This window comes from Leopardus geoffroyi, chromosome D2 (assembly GCF_018350155.1).
Source record: "Leopardus geoffroyi isolate Oge1 chromosome D2, O.geoffroyi_Oge1_pat1.0, whole genome shotgun sequence".
Classification (NCBI taxonomy): Eukaryota; Metazoa; Chordata; class Mammalia; order Carnivora; family Felidae; genus Leopardus; species Leopardus geoffroyi.
Genome location: NC_059334.1, coordinates 55627899 through 55648146, shown reverse-complemented (window position 1 = coordinate 55648146; position 20248 = coordinate 55627899). Strand labels below are relative to the sequence as shown.

At 41.2% G+C, this 20248-nt stretch overlaps 1 protein-coding gene and 1 long non-coding RNA gene across 4 annotated transcripts in view; one reads left to right on the top strand and one right to left on the bottom strand.

Moving 5' to 3' along the window:
- Positions 1-20248, bottom strand: part of ENTPD1 (ectonucleoside triphosphate diphosphohydrolase 1) — an 89775-nt gene that overhangs the window by 50137 nt on the left and 19390 nt on the right. The gene's annotated exons all lie outside the window — the stretch shown is intronic.
- Positions 72-19494, top strand: LOC123576872. Its single transcript, XR_006701617.1, has 4 exons — positions 72-630; positions 15979-16144; positions 16524-16598; positions 17921-19494. It is a non-coding gene; the product is annotated as an uncharacterized LOC123576872 (long non-coding RNA).

Here is a 20248-nt window from a genome sequence, read left to right as displayed (position 1 = left end):
AGCCCAGACAAGCTCACCTTTGCTCAGCCTCTCTGAGTGTCCACTTCCTCATGTGCAAAATGGGGTCCATAATAGTACTTACTTCATAGGGTTGCTAGGTAAGATTCAATGAGCAAACAATACATAGCAGCCTATACTTCAAGAGCCTTCACTGTACTCCAGATTCTGCTCTTAGCACTTTGAATATAGCCACCCATTTAACCCTCACAACAATCCTGTGACGTAGATGTACTATTATCATCTGCATCAATTTCCTAGGGCTATCAACAACAAACTACCACAAACTTGGTGACTTAAAGCAATAGAAACTTATTCTCTCACAATTCTGGAAGGCAGAAGTCCAGAATCAAGGTGTCAACAGGGCCAAAGGCTCTGGAGGAGATTTCTTTCTTGCGTCTTCTAGTTTCTGGTGGCTCCTGGTATTCTTTGGCTTGTGGCTACATCTCTCCAATCACTGCCTGAACATGGCCTTTTCCCCTGTGTCTGTGTGTGCTACATTTCCCTCTCTTTTCTTTTATAGGACACCAGTGATTGGATTTATGGCCCACCCTAAATCCAGAATGAACTCATCTCAAGATCCTTAATTACATTAGCAAAGACCCTTTTTCTAAATAAGCTCACAATTTACAGGTAGGTACTATCATCATCATTACTGTCACTCTACAGATGAGGGAAGTGAGTCACAGAGAAGCTAAGTAAGTTGCCCAAAGTTACACCGATGTAAATGTTGGGACCAGGAAGTAAGCACAGGTATTCTGGACCCAGAGGCCAGGCTTTTAACCACTGCCCTACCCTGCAGCACATGACTGAGGCTTAGTACGGTGCTTGGCACATAGTACTGGTGCTGTATGTGGGAGCCAGTCCCATCGTCCAGAAGTGAAAAGTGACTGACTTTGAGGATTTGGCTATAAGAGTGGTCTGGACTGTTGTCACAGGTGACAACAGACAATGTTTTACCTTTAAAATAGAGTCTTCGGTCCCTAGGAGTCAGAAGTTTGGAGCTAAGTAGCAGAGGCTGAGATTGTAATTCCCCAAGAAGTTAAGGGACTTGGTCAAAGTCATACATTTTGTTTGTTGGTTTGTTGGTTTGTTGGGGGGGGGGAGGGGCAGAGAGAGAGAGAGGAACCTGAAGCAGGCTCCAGGCTCTGAGCTGTGAGCACAGAGCCTGACATGGGGCTTTAACCCACAAACCATGAGATCATGACCTAAGCCAAAGTCAGACGCTTAGCTGACTGAGCCACCCTGGTGCCCCTCAAAGTCATACATACAGACATGTGGCAAATGGCAGAGAGGGTTTCGATCCAAGTCTCTCATGTCCACTCCACTGCCTCAGCCATTGCTCTGCATTAGGGACATGTAGAAATAAATTACTCAGCTTCGTTCCTTGACTCAATGCAAAAGAACACACCCCAAGTTCTGTTCAAATGGAAAGATCATATTTCATCTCACACCCCCCATATTTTCCCAATTAATAAATCAGGAGTCAAATTTGAGGACAAAGCTGTTTAATTTGGTGGGTTTTTTTCCTGTGTTTTTAAGTCAAGGAAGTCAGTACAATGTCAACAAATACACAAATGCTAAAAATAAACTGAAAGGCCTCAATGATGACTAGTTAGTTAAAGGGCAAAAGGCAAAGGAGAGGGAGGGAAAACACGATTGACCCAGGCTTGGGAGACATGGGCAAGAAGACAGATCCAGAGAATAAGAGGGGAAGGGAGAGGTGGAGGATGGGAATGGAAAGAGAGGGAGAGATGATTAATTGAGTAAATTACCCATGCCCTGTCCTACTGATCCCTTGAACCACAGACTTCAGAGGAAGTTATTTGCTTCTATTTATGATCATTTATTCCTAATCTTTGAAATGTTAATTAGCTGGTTAATTTCAGCACACAACTCTTTAGAAAAGGAGCACATTTATCTTAACAAAGTGGCTTGGCTGGTCCTGAGTGAGCCCCATCTGAGGCTCAGCTTTGGGCAGGAGGAGCCCAGCTAGGGACACTCAGGCAGTGGAAATGCGACAACGAGTAGGGGTGCTGAGCTCTTCCTGCAAATTGGATTCTGCCACCCCCATGTTCCCCTCTCCAAGGCTCTTGCTGTGAGCTGTGCTCTTTTCAGATTAGCAGCAAGTAACTGACTTTGCATTTGGTGTGCCTGACTGGAAAAATTGTTAATGACTGCAAAAATCAAATGCCAATAGGGGCTCTATGTATGAGAAATAAGGAAGCAAAGGAGTCTCCTTCCTCGCTCTTCTCCTTACTTCCTCCCACCATACCATCTACCACCTCACCCACACCCCTTCTGGCCTCTCCTGAATTATTTTGCCCATAGACTGCATGGAGCACAATAAGTCTTTGTGGTCATCATGGAATCCCGTATTCAAGTATAGGGCTGGCAAGGAAGAGGGTTGTTTCCAGCAAAGTGACATCACTGAAACTGCAGACAGGAATTCCCTGTGTCCCAGCCAACAAGTGTAACAATCTCATGTATTGATGGTCTTTGCACTAAGCACATTGCTTTCACTAAATGAATCCTCTTCCACAACTGAATTGAAGAAATGCACCCTGGGGACTCTGCCCTTTCTCAGAGCAGCTGCATTTGTCAATAAGCTTTGGTTAGTTTCAGCCAGTGACAAAGACTATGAAAATCTGTACTGGCCATATATCACCAGAGTAGGGGGTCAGAGCCAAGGTGGCGTAAACTGACTCACTCAGGTTACCTAGACTTACAGTCCCCTGTGTTCTATACCTTACATTCATAAATTCTCTCATTTCTATCTCCACATCTTTGCACCCATAAGATATAAAAGTCAGAAGCAACATAAAAATATTTCTGCAGCAAAATATGCCATAAACAAGGTAAAAAGTTACAAAGTACGAAAAATGTTTGTAACAGCTATGAACCAGTTAGTTTCCTTAATATATAGAGTCATTAAAAATCATTAAGAACATGATCAACCTATCTAATGAAAAATAAGCAAAAACCATGAATAGGCACTTCAAAGAAATATATTCTTAATATATTAAATGTATTCTCAGTGTCCTTAATTAAAGAAATGCAAATGAAAAAATGGGATAACTTTTATCACTTATCAGAATAGAAAAGTTTTTTTTATTTGATAACATTACTAAATGCTTATAAGAATGCCCCCCACCCCCAAAATACTGACAATACCAAATGTTGGCAAGGATGTGGAGCAACTAGAACTCTCATGTTGCTACCTGGGATGCAACATGGCACAGCCACTTTGGAAAGAGTTTGGCAGTCCTTTATGAAGTTAAACATATAATTGCCATATGACCAGGCAACCCCACTCTTAAGTATTTATCCAAGGAGAGTTAATACATAAGCCTACGCAAAAACCTGTACCTAAGTATTTGTAACATCACCCCAAGCTCAAAATAACCCAAATGCCTATCAACTAGTGAATGTACCCAAATTATGACACAATCATACAGTGTAATTCTACTCAGCAACAAAAAAGGAATAAACTACTGATAAATGCAACAACATGAATGAATCTCAAAAGCATTATGCTAGGTGAAAGAAGCCAGACTCAAAAAGGCTATATACTGTAGGATTTCATTTATACAGTATTCTGGAAAAGGCAAAACTAAGGACAGAAATCAGATCAATGGGTAGAGGTTCAGGAACAGAGGACTGACTACAAAATGCAAAAGGTCATGAGGGAACTTTCTGAGATCATGGAAATACTCCGTATCTTGATTGTGCGGGTAGTTAGATGACTATATACATTTGTTTAAAATTCATAGAACTGTATACCTAACAAGGGTGAGTTTTCAGTAAGGAAATTCAATAGAGAAATTCTATTTATCAACAAGGAAATAACAAGGAAGTGGGGAAACAGGCATTTCTTACATGTTGGTGAGAGTAAAAATTCATACAACTTTGGTGGGTGGCAATTTTGTAATATGTATGAAAGAGTGAAGTGTACATATCCTGTAACCTAAGAATTCTACTTCTAAAAATTTAACCTGCTAATGATACTTATGAATATATGAAAAGATGAATGTATAAGGATGTTTGGTGCAGCATGATTTGTAATAGCAAGACTAAAAATGACAAAGGTCCATTAATTGGGGTCTGGATATTAAAATTCTAAAACACAGCAGATAATATTATTCAGGCATGAAAAAAAAGATTTTGATCTATGAATGTTGATACAAACTGTCTTCAAAATATTTTATATATGCAAAGCAAAATGTGGAGCAATATGTACAGTATGTTCCCATTGGATAAAGGCATAGACATCTCTGGAAGAATATGGATTCGCTAGGACTCAGGACTCAGCATATAGTCATACTCATGGCTTAAGATTTATTACAGTGAAAGGATATGAAGCATCAGCAAAGACAAAAAAAAAAAAAAACAAGCATGGGACTACGTCTAGGGAAAACAGGTACAAGCTTTCAAGAGTCTTCTCCCAGTGGAGACCACAGGACATACTTAATTCCCTCAGCAATGAGTTAGAACAACATATGTGAAATATTGCCTACCAGGGAGGCTCACCAGAGACCCAGTGCCCAGGGCTTTCACTGGGAGCTGATACATAGGCACCTTCCATTCAGCATACACCAATATTCCAGACGGAATTCCTTTCCCAGAAGGAAAGCAGGGGCTCAGCACAAACCACGCTACCTGCACAGTACAAGCACAGCAAGCCATCCCCACCAATCCTCAGAATGGTGACAACTCTTCTGAAACCCAAGCCCCCAGACACGATCAAAGGGATTCAACCCAGCAAGCAGGTCCTCTCAAGGACAACAGTCCCAGGTCTGCATGTTGATTCCCTTCTGCACCAAGCAATTCTTAAAATATTTTACCACATGACCTTCCTTACTCCTTCCCTCTCTCCTTTTCCTCCCTCCTTCTCCTCCTTCCTCTTCCCCTTCCCTCCTTCCTTCCTTCCTCGTTTCCCTGAGTAATTTAAAATTCTTAATAGAAATTCCTGAAAACCCAGAGGCTTTGAGTTGAAGAAGAAATATTTACAGAGGGTTTCCAGTTTAGAGTAAAGTGGCAAAGATGCTAGGAGCCCAGAAGTTAGGGAATGAGTAAATGGGAAGTTTTGCATTGGTGGTTTGATGCTGACTTTACAGATTCTCTGCTCACTGCCACCCTGCTACCCACTGACCAACCTTGATGAGGCCAAGTAGCCATCTCTGGATCCCCACTCATTCATTCTTCTCAGGTCATTTAATCTCTTTTGTATTCTTTGAGGCAGAACTTTGGATGGATTCAGAGCTTTATTTTGAGGGAAATTTGGCATCTCCTCTTAGGTACCTCTGCTGTTATGTAAATACAAGAAGGAACACCTCTCTGGATAAGATATAGTCAAGTTTCTAAATTCTCTGGTAACCATCACAGATCATCAGTATTAAGCAGCTGGCTCTCTCTTTAACCAGCAACACAGAATATCTGCACTTTAGATACTTATGTGAGAACTCAATCTTAAGTTGAATAAGTATCTAGTTCCTGTCAAGGGTGTAACAGATACAGCTGATATTTGGGAAGGACAACCTAAGAGTCCCCCAGATTTTTTTAGTTTATTTTCTGTATTCGCTTAGGGAGGTGGAAGGCAGGAGGGGTTACAGAAAGGTCCCTGGATCTTGGAGAAAGGGGTGTCCTTCTAGGGTAAAACTAGTAAGACCAACACATAACCACATGAGAGCAGGTCCTACCAAAATTGCCCACATTTTTTTTTATCTTAAGTGTATGTTCAGTCCTGTGACTTAAGTATTTCCTCAAACCCAGAATACAACTAAGAAAGTGGTGTCCTACTCAATTTTGTACCCTGAATGAAGAAAGAATTTGTAAATATGGTGAGGTGGGGTCATCTGTGAGGAGTGAAATGGCAACTAAAAGAATCAGACAGCATGGTGTGTCTCCAGCATGGTCTGGGGGAAAGCTGCCTTCGCCATGGAATCGAGTATGCCACTTCCCTGAAAGTTCTTTCTCCATAGTGATGAAGGATGACCCCTCTAAGATAATGAGACTAACTTCCCTGACTATGATTTCATGTCCACCAAGCAGTCTTGCCACAACTAGCAGGGTAAAAAATGAGCTGATCATTGTTAAACAATAAGTGGGTATTATGCCTTATACACTCATCATTTGCATGTTGAGTTTCATGGGATTGTCATTCTTTTTATTCCGTAAAGCGAAATAGATTGTCTTTCCCTTTAAGATACAGGCTGTCTGTAGAATATGGATGCAACGCAGAGACCACCAAAGGCATGTGTACAGCACATTCTATTGACTTCTTGCTCACACCCATACAGTCTGCTATCTTACTTGCTCAGACTTACAGAGGTAGGAGGAGTGCAGCCAGACAAGGAAACAGACTTGGGGGGCCAAAGCAGACAAGAGTGATTCCATATGCTTTCTCTTCTTTGGAGTTATAATATTGTTCTGAATGGAAGGGAAAGTGTCTCCACCTCAGCATACCACAAAAAAGGAAGCATACATTATGGTCCTTGGAAATGATGGCTAAAATAGTTCAAACTCTTTATAGAAATTCCTGAAAACCCAAGTACTCTGGGGAACACTTGAGTTGAAGAGGAAAATTTTACTCCATCTTTTGGGAAAGTCTTTGTTGCCTAGAACTGACCTCTGGGAATGACACATTGGTAGACCCATCTTTAGGGATGGGATAGTTAAGTTAGATAACAAAGAAACTATTGGGCCCACCCTCTACCTATTCTCTCAGGACTGGGTGGGGAAAGGCCACTTCCTCGCTTCTTAGATTTTTATATGGTTACTGGTATGTTCATTCCACTTCTCTTGCCTCCAGCTCTCTCCCTCCAGCATCTCCAGTGACCTGACCCGTCATGCCCCAGCAGTTCTTAAGATGTGACTTCCTCTAACTTGTTTTTTTTTTTCTCCGTATACTCTGGGCATTTCTAAATTCTACCTCCTCACAACCTACTCCCTCCTTGATCTACCACACCTGGCTTCTGTCCCACCATCCCACTAAAGCCACTCATAGAAACAGCCAATGGATGCTTTTCAGTATTTATATTTCCTATAGACTTTGACACTGTTAATTTCTTACTACATAAAGTCTCTCCTTTCTTGGCTTCCATGACACCAGGCTCTCTTGTAATAGTCCTCCTATTTCTCTGACCCCTGGTTTACTGGCTCTTCTTTCTCACCATACCCTTTGAATAGGGATGTTCCATAGTGTTCTGAGAACCTTGGCTCATTTCATTTTATATACATACACTCAACTCAAGGGTGATGACTCCCTAATCTGTATGGAGATGACTCCCTAATCTGTATGGAGATGACTCTCTCATCTATTATCTCCAGTCCAGAACTTGCTCTTAAGCTCCAAATCTGTAATTCTAGTCACCTACTGGACATATTTGCTTTAATGTTCTACAGCCAAAATCACCACGTTTAAAACTTAACTGTCTTCCCCACACTAATTTTTCTCTATAATCTGCTCAGTGAAGGTCACCACCATACCACCAGTGTCCCTAAACTCCTTCTTCTCCCTCTGATCAAGCTCCAAGTTTTATTGATTCTACCCACTAAATATCTCTCAAATCCTTTCATTTATCTCTTCTTGCCTGGACTTCTACAACAGCTTCTATAGAGGCCCTCTCATATCCAGGCTCTTCCCCTTCCAGTCCATTTTCTACTTTAGAGCCAGCACGAACACCCTAAAAATGCAAACCTGATTCTACAATCCCACCAGTGTGAACTTCTGATTCTCTGAGCAATATCTCAAAATAAAAGCAAAACTCTTTAACAACAGTTTGGAGGCCATGTCCCCAGGTATACTTCAAGGTGTTAGTTTCTACACTGGCCCTTTTTCATATCCTTATGCCTTACACAATGTTTCTGCTTCTTTCTTCTGTCTAAAACACTATTCTTTCCTCTCACTTCTTTATCTAACTATCTTCTGGGGAAATGGAGGCTGAGAGAGAATAAGCAGTTTATGTGTCACTGCTTCCAGAAAGTCTTCCTGAAAGCCTCTGGCCCTTCCTCTGCATCTGTCTCATGGCACCCGTGCACAGTGCTACAATGGCCTTTAACTTGTGTCAGTTTCCTCCACGAGAATAAGTGCCCTGAGAACACAGAGTATCTTTTAGATCTTTAGAAACCAGCAAAGGGTCTGGCCTATGTCAATACTCCATATATCAGTTCAGTTGAATAAATGAATGGATAAGATTGATTTGAATTTTTAGTATACAACATTTTCCATCAAGAAAAAGGGTGGGGGGTTCGAATATTTCAAATGTTTTACTTCTCAACTCCATGGTTCTATTTTTAGTGAGCTGCCAGGAAACCTCAACTTCAGTCTGCATGTACTGTAGGAAGCAAGAGGACAAATGTTTGGGTAGTAAATCCCAAATCTGGATCCCAGTGCTTAGTCATAAACTCCATGGAATATTTTCTCACTAAATTACAAAGAATAATAGCCCTAAATGATAGGTTTATAATAGAAGGAACTTCACATTTGGCTGGTTCTTTCTAAGCAAGTACGGTTAACTCTACATTGTCTCTGGCAATGAGTCATTCTGATTAAAGAGAGTATGATTAAGTAGTAATGCATCTCCTTTTTTATGACTATGTAATAATCTCATAGGATAAACTCTCAACTCTGCATCTTACTAGTTGTGTGACTTGGGCTTTCTCAACTTTCTTACTTTCTAAATCTTCATTTTCTAGACTAAAAATTTTAAAACATCCATCACTTACTTTGGGAAGTTGATGTGAAGATGTAGTGAGCTCTGTATGAAAAGAGTGATTAGAGTGATCCCAACGGACCCCATGGCCTCAGTTACTACTGTCAATGTGTGGGAAATAGTTTAACTTATGTTTAGTCCAGACATACGTATTCTTGACTTTTTGGCTCCCTCTTTGCCCTTTCAGCTTGGATGACTCACAGACACCTCAAACCCATTCTACTCAAACAGAATGCATGTTTCTCCCCTCCCCCCAAACCGGTTCTTCCTCCGACTTCCCATAGTTCAACATTTATAGTTCAGTGAACATCTCTACTGAGATCTCACCCAGTTGTGATACCAAGAACAGCATCATCCTCCATTTCTTCTTCACCCTCACCATTCACACCCAAACAACCCATTTATTCAAGAAATTTTTCTGAGACTTTGTGTCTAGTCCTGGGTCCTGCCTCCCAAAGATTCTGATGCCTCCCCATCCCCCTCCATCACACTGCCACCTCCTTAGTCCAACCACCACCACCTCCCACAGCAGGCTCCTAACTCATCTCCCTGCATCCACTCTTGCCTCTCGACAATTTACTTTCTATACCGAAGCCAGAGTGATCTTTTCAAGGTGCCTATATGATCACATCACCCACTAGTTACTTAAAACACTTCAGAGCTTCCCATTACTTTAGAATAAAAACCAGAAACCTTCATGCAAGCCATAGGTTCTGCGTGCTCTACCCTTTCTGGGTTTCTAGACTCTCTTATCACCACTCTTCCCCTCACTCTGCCTCCCCTCAGCCTCACTTCACCACTCTCCCCCTGCTACAAGGTCCTGGCACAATTTTTTTACTCTGCCTGGAACATTCTCCTCCCACTTCCTTTGTTTAGCTATTTTCTACTCAGCCTTCAGATCCCAACTGAAAGTGACTCCCTCAAGGACGCCTCAGGGAACCCTTTTATGAACTCACTCTAGCAGGCACTCTGCATGACACTCGAAACTTTTCTATCACTTAAAGCTATCGTAATTAATTATCTACATACGTAAGTATTCCACCACACCAGCCTCAATGCTGGCTGCATATTAAATTCACTGGAGAAAATACCAACTCCTGCGTTCCACCCCAGACAAATTAAATCAAGATTACTGCAGGTGGGGCCTACACATTGCAATCTTTTAATGGCTCCCTGGTACATCTAATGTGTAGCCGAGGTTGGGAACCACTGGTTCAGAGGGCAAGGACCATGTCTGCTTGTCCACAACTTCATCCCTAGTGCCAAGCACACAGCAGTGTGTGCACACAGTATAGGCACTCAATAAATGGCAATTGTAGTTATGATTGTTATTGTTGTGGCTGATATGGTTATGATTAAGATCGTAACTTTTTCACATTTTTGGTATCTGTGATTCTTTACCACGTAACTCCAAGAAAATAAAACTGTAGCAGCTAAATTATCTTTTAGCTGATATTATTAAATCAGCTGAATTATTAAAATTCAGCATGTTTCTTCCATTTTCCTGTAAACATAGACCTTCACTTGAGGACTGACCAGAACCTACTATATAATGGTCTCACAATAAATCACATCTCCAAGGTGAAACAAAATACAGCATATTTAAAAATTCAATTCATATCATACAATTCCTTTTTATGTAGGTATGTATTCATAATTATAGTCATTTGAATAATGACTTTCGAATTTTGTAATGACATGAATTAATTGGATTGTCCACTGCTTTATCACTCTGATTCTATTTGATTTTACTCTTCCCTGTTTGTAGTTTTTCTCTCCTGTCACATGACCTATTTTACTAAGCAAAATACTAACCCCACCCCCACCCTGGCTCGGTGGTTAGAACTGAAGTTCCTTTGGCTTGCAGTTTGCCTACGTCAAAGGGCAGGCTCTGGGCAAGTCCTTTAGAGAACATTCTAAAGACACAGTTTCTGTAATCCAGTTCTCAACCATAAACCCACTCAAAATCACCTACGTGTATTGTTAAAACAAAACTGCTGGACCCTATGCTCAGAGTTACTGATTTACTATGTCTTGGGTGAAGCCAGAGAATTCGCATTTCTAATAAGTTGCCAGGTAACGCTGCTGTGGCTACTCCAGGAATCATACTTTGAAAACTACTGCTTTAATTCATAATGCACTCTAACTACCCCCTAGTCAATGGTGGATATTTAAAAAAATAGTTGCAGAGCAGTTGTGAGGCCTACTAGGGGTACAGTCGGTGAAGACCATCCAGTTTATTCTTTATATTTAAAGCACAACTCTGGGCATTTCTCCTATGATTTCAGAGGGATTTCCTCTGGGCTATTTTTGTAAATGACTCAACATCTCCCACCCATATTTCTCTTTTGATGAGAAAGAGATCGTGAAAGCAGCATGCCTCTAGCCTGTTCCTAATAGGGAATCCCTCAGCTACCTCTAGCCTACTTTTTATTTAAAAAAAAATTTTTTTTTAATGTTTATTTTTGAGACAGAGAGGACAGAGCATGAATGGGGGAGGGTCAGAGAGAGGAAGACACAGAATCTGAAACAGGCTCCAGGCTCTGAGCTGTTAGCACAGAGCCCGACACGGGGCTCAAACTCACGGACCGCGAGATCATGACCGGAGCCGAAGCCGGCCGCTTAACCGACTGAGCCACCCAGGCGCCCCTCTAGCCTACTTTTTTTTTTTAATTTTTTTTTTTTAACGTTTATTTTTGAGACAGAGAGAGACAGAGCATGAACGGGGGAGGGGCAGAGAGAGAGGGAGACACAGAATCAGAAGCAGGCTCCAGGCTCTGAGCCATCAGCCCAGAGCCCGACGCGGGGCTCGAACTCATGGACCGTGAGATCGTGACCTGAGCTGAAGTCGGACGCTTAACCGACTGAGCCACCCAGGCGCCCCCTCTAGCCTACTTTTTAAAGGCAGCCCTTGTTCACTATCCCTGAAGCCAGCCAGATTTGGGAAGTCACCTTCGAGATTGTTTAACATCATGGTGAGAGGGGGACTGAAATAACAGTGAGGGAACTTCTAGGAAGCTCTTCAGAGAAACAAGGTTCAAAATCACTCTAAGAGGTTTCAGCAGGGATTTGGGAGAGAGGTAGGGTAAGGGATTCGCAGGCAGCCCAAAGGAAGTGAGCCCAACACTAGCACCCCAGCAAGATGCCCGGCAAGCAAGACCCCGTGACGGGAACCAACAGCTAGAGGGAGCATGAATTGTAACCTCTGCTGATGCTCGCTATGCCAGTATGACCCACTCAGATGTATACACAACACAGCTTCACTCTGCGAGGGGGAGGGACTAAGATAAGAAAAGGTCTCTTGTGCTGTCCTCATTTAGGGGCCAGGGGGCAATTTTAGGATGATCAACCATCCCAGTTTTCCTGGGACCCTCCTGAATTTAGCTTCTTCTTCAGACCCCCATGTTCTTTAGTCACGCTCTCATCCCCTCTACCATTCTCACTCAGCCTCATTCTTACCTTCTTACCAAAGACAGGGGCACCCCCTCTTCTAAGATGCACTCTCTCCTCGTAGCCTCTGGCACTTTCAGTCTCGCTTAATCAATTCTCTTTTCTTCCCTGAGCTCAGTTTTGTGTCTGACTTCACTGTCATCTTTAGTCTTTCCATCATTTTGACTTTTTAATACTCCATGAATGTGGTACATATTTTTCAGATCAAAAAAAATCTCAAAGTGGAAAGAAGCTTAGAGTTCATGCACTCCAAGGTTCCCAGCCCCAAATGCACAGGAGAATCTCCTAGAACTTTTTCCAGTCCCATCCAGAGAAACTGCATCAGAGTCTCTGGGCGTAGGGCTCAGGCACTAGTCATTTTTAAAACCCCTCAGGTAATTCTAATGTGCAGCCAAGGTTTCAAATTGCTTCTAAGCAGAAAATCTACTTCTACGGAATTCTTGAAAGCTGGGTATTTAACCTCTGCAGTATCCTTCTCCACTGACAGAAATACATGTCCATGTAGTGCATGCTTTTGGCAGACATGGCTAATCTCTAGGAAGCTCTTTATCACGATGCAAGTTTTGTTTCATTCTAACCCCCACCCACTGATTTCAGCTTTAAGCTATGATGCAATGCAGTATGTTTACTTCTCTTCATTAACAATTTTAATCCACAAAGATACCCAGTTTCCCATTTTTGAGGACAAATAACCCCAGTTCCATTAACCACATTTACAGATCTCATGTCACCCTAATAACCCACTACTAGATGCCCTTTGGTTTGTTAATGTCTCTCTCAAAACACACTGCTCTGGGGGCACCTGGGTGGCTCAGTCGGTTCAACTTTGGCCCAGGTCATGATCTTATGGTTCATGGGTTCGAGCCCCGTGTTGGGCTCTGTGCTGACAGCTCAGAGCCTGGAGCTTGTTTTGGACTCTGTCTCTCCCTTTCTCTCTGCCCCTCCCCTGCTTGTGCTGTCTTTCTCTCTCTCAAAAATAAATAAACATTAAAAATAATTAAGACAAAACACTGCTCTGAACTGAGGATAGTACTACAGAGAGAGTGAAGTTATTATATCCTTGATTTGGAAACTTAACTTTAATTGCTGCCACCTAGTATGACTAGTTGCTTTAGATACTCATATTGAAAACTGCGGTCCAGTAAAACCTACAGATCTTTTTCACACAAACTATCTCCACGTCAGGATTCTCTCTTGGGTGTGTATATCATTTAAATGTCAGCCTTATGGCTCCAGCCCATCTTTCTGGTTTGATGATACTTGATTCTTTTATGTAATATATTGCACTCTCACTAAAAGCTGTGTATTACTGGCAAATTTGCTAAATGTGCTTCCTATGGTTTCATCCAAATCATCGATAAAATGTGCCAAATAATACTGGGACAAGTGCAGAACCTTGTGGTATGTTCCCCTATAACCTTTCCTCAAGGTGGATTTCAAACCGTTTGTCAACATGATTTAGCCATGATTCACACTAATACCAATCCTCTGAGTTCATTCTTATCCAATCCATGTTTCTCCAACTCATCTTTAAGCATATCATGAAAGACTTTGTCATACGTCTTTCTCATACTGTTGTATATTATACGTTTTTCTCATACTGAAGTACTTACAAGTAAAATGATATTATATCTGGGATTTGCTTTAAAGTATTCCAATACCAACAATAAAAAGACCTGGTGGAGGGGAGAGCAACAGGGAAAACAAAAATCTCAGAATATTGATAGCTGTTGAAGATGGGTAATGGGTATACAGAGGTATATTATTCTTTTTGGTTTTGTTTTAAATGTTCTATAAAAAATTTTATGAACCTCTTGCTGAAATAAAATACACTATTTCTATGAATTTGAGAGACTTCCAAATTCATTAACTCTAACATCCTCCTATGCATCTTCCTAATTGGGGCAATTTGATATAACTTGATTTAATAAATCCATGCCAGTTTCAAGTGATTGGGGCTTTCTTTTTTAGTTGCTAACAAATCTTCCATATTTAAGACTCTGCCAAGAATCAACCTCATGTGGAGTTTCCTGAACCTATCCTCCCCATATTTTATGATTTAGGTTACTAACTCTGAGAACTTAAAGACCATCATGTCTATAAAGTTCTTTAAATTCATTTAGAAAAATCATGGACTCTCTTAATAACTTCTCATCTGTTTCAATGACTTCTTAATGAGGTATGTTTCACTTTGAATTGATTGAACTGCATCTTTCTAGACTCAAGCAAAATAGAAGTTCAGAGGTTCCAATTCTTTTGCATAATCCATTACCATTGTGAATCCCTCTTCCTGTTCATGTCTTGCACTGAACCGTAATCAAAATAACTTTTTTTTGTTATCTTTAGCATTTTTTCCCGCATGCCTCATCATCAAGTGATACTTAGCCCAAGGGATGCTACTTTTAAAAGAATTCTCCTAGCTTCTAAACGTTCTTGTTGACTACTTGCCATCTTTTTTCTCTATTGTACAAATCCTTGGGCGGGGGGGAGGACTTTATTTTATAAAAGCCATGGTGATCATAGAAATTTTGAGAAAATGGAGAAATATATAAAATAAAATTAAACTCATCCCTAATTTCTAAACTCCTTATCAAGGTCCCTCTGGTCAAATAAGTATTTTAAATGCCTTTCACTTCCCTTACCCATTAAGATTACTTCTGATCACATAATCTGATTGCTCATTTAGTTGGTTATATCACTTTTAGACTCCTATCCTTTTGAGCCATATTCTTTAGCAAATCTGACCATGAGATCTCACCTATCATTTTTCTGATTTTTTTTAATCCTTCTTCCTAAAAATTGAGGCCAAGTGCTGGTTGCCTTGTTTTCCTCCTTCAAGATTATTAATGCCTAAATCAACTATTCATTTCTCCTACTTCTTAGCCGTATCTTTCTTTTGAATCAGAATTAAATCAAAGAAGATGGAAGAAGGGCACTAAAATCCTCCTCTAACTTGCAAAAAGTATCTATGAGGAATATTAAGAATTTTTCATATATTTTTGGAAAATTAGATTTCCAATCAATATCTAGGTAAAGTTACAGTGTTTCAAACTTTCATAATTGAAAGGGGTTGGGTGGGGGGTAATGAAGGAAAGTGTTGCCAACATCTACTGTGATCTTCATGCCAAGCACTGTACTAGGCACACCACATAAAATTTTTTTTTCTCATTTAATACTCTTAAAGGAACTATAAGTTAACTACTGTTTTAGTTCCTGTTTTACAGATAAGGAAAACGCAAATGAGACAGATTAAGCAACTTCCCCAAGACCAAGCTGGCATAGTATCTTTGAAATACTAATTATTAGAATATCTGGTTTGCAAAGACCTCCTTTAGTTGGAAAACTCCATTCACAGTTTATTTTGCTTCTGTCTTTGCTTTTTAATAGAAATACTTCACCCAAAGCTTCCACCTGACTAGGGTGGTTTTATCTTATACTCATACAACAATGTCGGTTTTCACTCTCCCTCCTTTGTTCTCATCCAAAGCCCTGCAACAAGCTTCCAATCTCATGCTTTTGTATTTTCATACAAACAATATCTTAACATTCCCTCCCTATTCTAAAACATTTATGACTTTAAATAAGAAATAGAACTCACTGCCTCCAATCAGTTAGGAGACCCACCCTTCTAAGCCCTGTGACATGTGGAGCTTCATGTTTAGGTAGAGTAAAAGTATATTTATTTCAATAGGTTAAACTTTGATTCGAAAAAAAAAATGAAGATGGTCAAAAGAAAGCTTGAAATTCTAGACTTATCAAATTTCCTTAAAAGTTGTATCAATGAATCATAGATGTATTCTCCTTTTTTCTCTCTCAGCCCTTTTCCTGGAAATTAATGCAGCTTATTATGCTTCACATTGGAAGAGGCAAAGAGCCATAGCCTCACACCTTTCCATGAATTATTCTAAAGTTGGCAGCAGACTACCTAAATGAAAAAGCAACAGCAAAACAACACCCAGAGGTTACAGGAGCTGGGATCTTGAGTAAGTCACATTCTCAGTCTTTGTTTCTTGAACTGTAAAAGGAGGATTAACAGTACTACCTATTTGATGGAGTTGCTAAAAGAATTAAACTGAATAATCTTTAAGAAACTCCCATATGAACTGTAAATTCAATGATTATGATTATTATGATGATTATAGCTTGCAAGGCCATAACTTCATTTTGAATCAATGTATAAAATCAAATATGCAAATGAGCAATACCCAAGTAACCAGAGGCTTTTTACATCTGTAAATGGTGTTGAAAAGTGTTTTAATTTCCCAAATTTCCAGGATTCTTCTTTTTCTCATGATAGAAAAGTCTAGGGTGGGTGCAAAGATTCCTGTCACTTCACCATTTGCTGATACTTTTTCTCACTAGACTTGGTGGTTTGGGAACCAGGTTTTGCTGCTGACAGTACACTGGAAGCCAGAATCTAGGACTGAGCCTGGCTTGGTGAGTATCAGTCCTGGGTCACCCTATTCTTCGGAAAGCAACATCAGCTTCAAGTTCTAGAATTAGGGTTTGCCTTCTCAGGCAAAGAAAGGGGATGCTGTAGGGAGGTTAGGGAAACCCACACCTTCTCCCTGCCCTGCTGATTCTGCCCTTCCTCCAGGCTTGTCTTGCAGGCTCCTTTCAGGGCAATATGGAAGTCCTTGGGCTCAAAGTACACTCTCTACTCCACTGCTTCTCATTCTCGTTTCCAATTCAGGGGAGTAAAGAAATACTCTGGGGCCTTAAAGTGGAAGGGAGTTGTGTGGTTCTTCACACCTTAACGTGAAATGTTGAGATGGACTGTGTTCCCCAAACTTGGCTGTGGAAAAGCTGAATAGAAAGAACATGGGTTGGGAGGCAGTATAGGAGGAGGGCAAGGGACAAACTATCCCTTGGGATGGATTGGAGGAAAGGGACTTTGGCAGCACCCAGGCACTGGGCAGCAGGGTGGGAGGACATAAGGCTCAGGATATAGAAGAGAGGTCCAGAAATGAAGCTCTCAGATACCACATCCACTTCACCAGCACCCAGTTTTACCAAGTACCCACCCTGTCTCCTTCCTGCCTCCTTGGATGGAAAGAGCAGCACTGGAAAACTCTCAGTTTCATCCTCACAGTTACCATTTGTTATGTGCTTGCTGGGTACTAGGCACTATGCTAAACACTACATGCACCATCCATGAAATCTTCACAACACTATAGATATCATTAGGCCAATTTGCACTTGAGGAAACTGGGGGTCAGATGTTTAGTAATGTGCTCATTGTCACACAGTAAGTGCAGAGCTGGAATGTAAGCACAAGCCTGTGTGATGGTGGGAACACTATGCTCTTCGTTATTAGGAGGAACTGACACTCATTTAACTCTTCCCTTTTCTATCTCCTCCTACCCCTCCCCCCACCTACCACCTACCCACTTCCTTCAGTCAAGTATGGCCGGTTAACATAGCCATCTTCTAAGAAGGTCACCACAGGTGGTTTCTGCCTCATAAATGTCTAGGTTGGGTTTTGTGGCTGCTTTTCATGTCCTGTGACCTTATGATCTTGGCCACAATAGACTACGCCAACAACCACTGCTTGAGCCACGGTTGGGCTTGCATTACCTCATTTAGCCCTCTGAACAAACCAATACAAAATTAATCATATTGTACTGGTTGAGAACACTGACTCAGAAAAGTTAAGTTACCTGCCTGCGGTGATGATATAGCTAGTAAGAGGCAGAACTAGGATTGGAGGTTTGGTTCATCCAAATGCTTGAACATTCAGCTCTACCTCTTTTTCTTAGGAGATCAATGGAGTTGGCCTGGAACAAGAAACCCTCTCGAATACAATTTGTGACAATGAAAGGGAGTTTTCCAGCCAGTGCATCCTGTGCAACAGGAGACACAGAGACAGAATCAAAGAAGAGCTGAGTTTTGGCAATGGAAGAGAAATCAGGGAGGACGACTTCCACAGTGGCTGCCCAGTCATGCAGGCTGGCACTATGCCCTCATCAAAGCAGTTCCTGCCAGCTTATATGCAGCAATAGAGTCTGTTACCTGTGTTTTCTGACTTCTCCAAATGGGCCTGTCAGCTCCTATCACCCCAGATAACCTAACCCAGTCCTTGTCACCTATGCCTCACACATATCCCTCCCTTAGGCTTAAACTCCCAATAACACACCCCATCACTATCTTGTCCTGTGGGAATGGAGTGGCGAGAGTCTTGGAGCCCTGTAGACCCTGATGCTTGAATCCTAACCCCACTCTGACATCCAGCTTTCTTTCTTTCCCCAAGTAACTCTTTCCTTCCATTGTCTGCCAGCTCCAAGAGAAAGAGTATTAGGCCTAGGGGGGCTTTCCAACGGGCCCTGAGTGTTTGGGGTGTACATCAAATGTTTTCTGGGGGAACAGCAAGTCAAATGCCGTATGCAACTCAGCAGGCCATACAAGTACAGAACCTCCATATCATGGGTCCACCAAGGCCTTGGAGTGACTGGGGAATGAAACTAGAATCCTCTTCCAGGCCTTCAAACCCCACACTTAGTCCCACTGTCTGCACGAGACATCAGAGCTCACAGAAGTCCCCTTGTATCTGAGGTTGGCCAGAGGAACAAGCTACTAGTGAGTATCAGTGCTAGAAATGCTGGCAACAAGCAGCATAGGACACTTTTTTTTTTTAGTTTTATTTTTTAATTTTTTTAATATGAAATTTATTATCAAATTGGTTTCCATACATCACCCAGTGCTCCTCCCAACACATAGGACACTTTTAATGCTCCTATAAAGCATGTGTATTCTGAGGAACTTACACTCCTGAGCAGCTGGGGCTACATCTGTAAATGTCACACATAATGAGCTGTTCCAAGAAAGATCCAGGAATACAAAAAGCTTGATTTCCTGGCTCCAGTGCCTCCCCTTGGAAACCTTCTCCTCTGAGGACAATTTGGCAAAAGGTCAAATTGGTACCTTGACCTTTACACACACACACACACACACACACACACATACACACACACACGCATACGCACAGAGAGAGAGAGAGAGAGAGAGAGAGAACAAGAAAATCACTTGGTTATATTAAGCATCCCATCACATTCCTCTCTCAGGAAGGCAGGATATAGTAATCAGAAACAGACAAAAAGAAAAAATAATTGACAAGGCACCTGTTTTTTTTACATAGATCTACTTCTTTCTAACTCTCTTGCAGGTTCTCTTGCTGTTCTATTACTTGGTAACCAATTGCCCCAGCTCCAAATCTGTTCCTCCTTTCCATAATCATAATATCTAGAAGTTGAGTTCCCAAGGCAACAACAAATATTTGTTATTCTTTCTGCCATGTGATTTTCCCTAAAAATAAACTCAGATATTTTTCCTACCATCAAAATGCCATGAAAAATGTTAATGGATATTGCTTTTTTATGCATACCTGTGAAATAAAGGTGTAATGCTGCTTAGGCAAAATTTCCAGAAATACTGTGAAAGTCCTAAAGTGGAAGATAATATAAAAGCTGGGGTGTTAGATTGTTCTATCTTTAAAATGGAACAAGGCATGGGGGAAAGGACTAGAGCAAGCTGTTATACATATGTTCATGCACCCAAACAAGCAGAATTTTTTTCCTTTTTAGAAAGGAAATAGCTGAGTGCCTATTTGCTCTGAGGTCTCATACAGATTTCCTTCGAAATGTCCCCTTGATGTGCCAGCCAAGGACTCCCAGAGATCTCTATTTGAAGCCAACAGAACTGAAACCAATTAACAAACAAATTTGTTTTCTGTTCACATGTGTCTCTGGGGTGGGTGACCTTTCAGAAGTCATGGATAAAGTCTCCATTTAAGGCTCCAACACAGTAATGACCCCACTACACAAATCATTGTGGCTTAAGGGGCTTCCAAATTAAAGGAGGTCTTGCAAATGGTAATGTCACAATGGCAAATAGTGATAGAAAACTTTACATTTCAATTATCTCAACAACGTTTGCAAACGCATTTATGTCCCCTCTCTTTTTGATCCTCAGAGAAACTCCCTAGGACACACACACACACACACACACACACACACACACACAGAGTTCCATTTTACAAGTATGCAAAAGCTGAGGCTGAAGAGCAAGGACACTTGCCCCACCTATATGCT